This window comes from Gossypium arboreum, chromosome 4, assembly GCF_025698485.1.
Source record: "Gossypium arboreum isolate Shixiya-1 chromosome 4, ASM2569848v2, whole genome shotgun sequence".
Taxonomy (NCBI): Eukaryota; Viridiplantae; Streptophyta; class Magnoliopsida; order Malvales; family Malvaceae; genus Gossypium; species Gossypium arboreum.
The window spans coordinates 87,848,403-87,852,409 of NC_069073.1; positions in this window are offsets into that span (position 1 = coordinate 87,848,403).

Genomic DNA, 4,007 nt, shown 5'->3' on the forward strand with positions numbered 1-4,007 from the left:
GACTAACAACGTCTAACCTTAGATTAAATAATTGAAATCTCTTTCTAATTAATGCTCTAGGGTTGTATTAACTCAATCTATGGATCCCCTTATTAGGTTTCACCCTAATCTGGAAAAATCCTGTCACCCTATCTCTAGGCACACAATCAACTCCACTTAATTATGACAAATTTACTCTTAGACAGGGTCTATTCGTCCTCTGAATAAGAGCTTAACTTGAATCAATATCCTGGAATATCAAAACAAGAATTAAGAACACATAATTAAGAACAAGTCAAATATTTATCATACAATTTAGATAATAATAACAAGATCCGTCTTCGGTTTCATTCCCCTTAGGTATTTAGGGGTTTTAGTTCATACTAATGAAAGAAAACATCGCAAAAGAATAAAAATAACAAAACATAAGAAAACCCAAAACTCCTAAGGGAATTTGAGGGGAGATCTTTAGTCTTGATGGTGAATCCGGCTTCTGAGATAGATTTATCAACTTTCCTTGAGCAATTCCTTGCTTCCTCCTGTGCGTCCCCCGTCTAATTACCTCCTCAGGTGTTTAAATAGGCTTTAGAATGCCTAAGAGCCCTCAAAATTGGCCTTTTCTGAATTGGACTAAACTTGGGCTCGGTAGGGACACGCCCATGTGCGATTCCTTATGGCCGTGGTCAAGGCTGTTAAATGGGCACGGGCGTGTGATCTACCCGTGTAAATCATGCTTTGACCTTGCCAAAGGGACACGGCCGTGTGCTCTGCCCGTGTGAGAAAGTCCAGGCCGTGTTGATTTCCTACGTTGGCCTATTTTCTCCATTTTTGTCTCGTTTCTCGTTCCTTTCACTCTCCTATGCTCACCTAAGTATAAAACATGAAATTAAGGCATTAGGAGCATCGAATTCACCAATTTTAAGGAAAAATCATCCATAAAATGTGTCAAGCATGGGTAAAAATATGTATAAATTGCGGTTTATCACTTGCTCTCTCCATTTCTACCCATATTTCATGCTAAGGTTCATGTTTAAAAATTTACCCATACATGAGTCACTTGTATTTTGATGGATTATGGAGGAACACGAAAGATGAATATGTGCTAAACATCTTTTCCTAGGTGATTTTCATGAAAAATCCTTGTAGGGACTATTTTGCAAAGGTTGTAAAATGTGTGGTAGAAGTGTGAAAATCATGGAAAATGAGGGCTACCATAAGAAGGAAAAGTGTTCGGCTAGGCTTGGGTAAGGTAGAAATTACATGTGTTTCATTATACGAGCTTAATGACTAAATCATAAAAATATCAAAGGTTAGAGGCAAAACGATCATTTGGACCGGGGGTGAGAATTTGACTTGTGATATATAGTGTGGGGTATTAATGATTTAATTTTGATGTTATAGACCCCGGGAAACAAATTCCGGAGGTCGATCAAGGTAAACGCAGGGTTTCAGAATAACTGAAACACAACTCTGAAATAAATACCAGGTAAGTTCGGATAACTTAAAGTAAACCCCTAATATGCATAATTGTATGATTAATGAATGCATGATGACTGCATTTATTATTGGCATGAAATATCATACAAATGCATATTTGATGGTAACATGTGAAAAATGTCTCAGTTCAGGTTGACAAAGGCAATTCAATAATAACCCGTAATTACATGTGATTTGAGATCCTGCATGTGTTGCAGTAAGGATTTAGCCCAGACGGGTAATCCGTTGATCTCAATTATGAAAAGGATCTAGCCCAGATGGGTGTTCATTGATTGATCGAGCCTCCCGAAGAATATGTGTACATTATGGATTTAGCCCAGACGGGTAATCCGATTAGGGTCTGAATTTAGCCTGGACTAGTAATTCAGATCCGAGCTCAGTAAGGGTGTATGTCTATAAGGGATTTAGCCTAGACTGGTAATCTCGACATCACCTTATGAGTTCATGATATGGGGAATTTAGCCTGGACTGATAATCCTGCCAAAAGATGTGAGGTTCGCGAGAATGCATATATGTTAAATGATTATTCGTAAGAATTGACGGATAATGGGTATTCCATCGAGATTTCCTAGAAACTCAACAGGATTAATATGATGCATGTCAATAAGATGATGAATGATGAGCTCATCTACATAAATTACATGATGCTTTGTTATGTGACTAACTCATTGATTGAGTGCATATGATAGGGAATCATTTCATAATTGATTATTTCATGATTTAAATATGGATGGATGATAATTACTTGGTAAGTTTACTTTCTGGTTATTCGATCTTACTAAGCAAGTAAATGCTTACCCTCTCTTTTTCCCTATCTCACAGAGCTCAAGAACTCATAAGGACTGGAAGACGATTGGAGAGTCGACACACTATCAACTAGTCAAGCTTTGGTATAAAGACATTTTTATTTTGTTCAATGGCATGTATAGGATTTTTGAGATTTTGTTATATGTGTCATTTGATTTGCCAAATGAAGGTATGTAAAAATATGTTTATCTTTTTGTATATGGGCATGAAAATTGGCTTAATTGAAGTTGGCTTTGACCTACGAATTTTTGTATGGTTTTATTTATAAGTGATGGGTTGTTACCAATTGGCAATGAGATATATGAATGAGCAATTTCGAATGAATTAAAGTGACATGGAAACCCATAAACACTAAATGGGAAATAACCTTTCATGTATGAAACCATTGATATGAGGTTTCCATACACCTAGTTTTATCAAGATTATTTACAAGTGTATAATCATGTTTTCCTTCGAACTTGGTAACCACTAGGTATAAGGAGTAGAAAGGGGTGACTTAAGGCTTGGAAAATAGACTATTAGGGTCCACATAGTCAGACACACAGGCATGTGTCTAGGCCGTGTGTGACACATGGCTCCTTCCCATGGGTGTGGGCTATGGCCGTGTGTCCCCTGCACTTAAAATTTTAAATCAAAAATGCACACGAGTAGGCCACACGGGCGTGTGTCCTTGCCGTGACTAAAAGATAATGTTGTCCATGGGCAGGCAGCACAGTCGTATGCCACGGCCGTGTTGATAAGTCAGTGTTGCACATGGCCGAAGGGCATGGGCGTGTCCCAAGTCAGACGGGCGTGTGAGTCCACACGACCCATCTACACAGGCGTGTAACACTTAAGATAAGGAAAAATTTTCTGAGGAGCCCAAGGTTTGTCGAACGTGCCCGAATTTGTCCCACACTTCCTCTAGGTACGTTATAGGCCTCGAAGGCCTATATAAGGGACGAGATATTCATGGTTGAAAGTTTTGAATTTGAGCAAAAATTTGCGACCCAAATAGTGTGTTATAAGTGTAAAGCCCCGGTAATACCTCGAGCCCTATCCCGAAATCGAATACGGGTGAAGGGTGTTACATATGCTGTGGGGGACTTCGTTTTTCTCAAGGTCTCACCATGGAAGAAGGTACTGTGGTTCGGTCGCAAGGACAAGCTAAGCCCTCGGTTTATTGGGCCGTATCAGATTCTGAAACGAGTAGGGCCAATCGCCTATCAGTTGGAGCTACCTCCGGAGTTGGATTAGATTCATGACGTGTTACACGTCTCTATGTTAAGGCACTACCGTTCTGATCCTACACATATTGTTCCTATTGAGCAAATTGAGGTTCGATCGTATCTGACCTTCGAGGAGGAGCCGGTTCAAATTTTGGAGCGCGAGTTAAGTTTCTGAGGAGGAAATTCATTCCATTAGTGAAGGTGCTGTGGCATAATCATAACACTGAGGAGGCTATGTGTCAGCAGTATCCTCATCTATTCTGATCAGGTAAAATCTCGAGGCTGAAATTTTCTTTTAAGGGGTAGACTTGTAACACCCCAAATCTTAATGTTTCTGCTTTTGCAACTAATTGACACACAAATATGCATCTGCTTCAGTGGTTATGTGTCTGGGTGTGTGTAAGAGGTCCCAAGTTTGAGCCATGTAATTAAATTAAGCCTTCGCTTCTAGTCATCCGACTTAAATTAAATTATTTGTAATTTCATATTAGAATGGGCCTACTGGTCTAGTGGTTA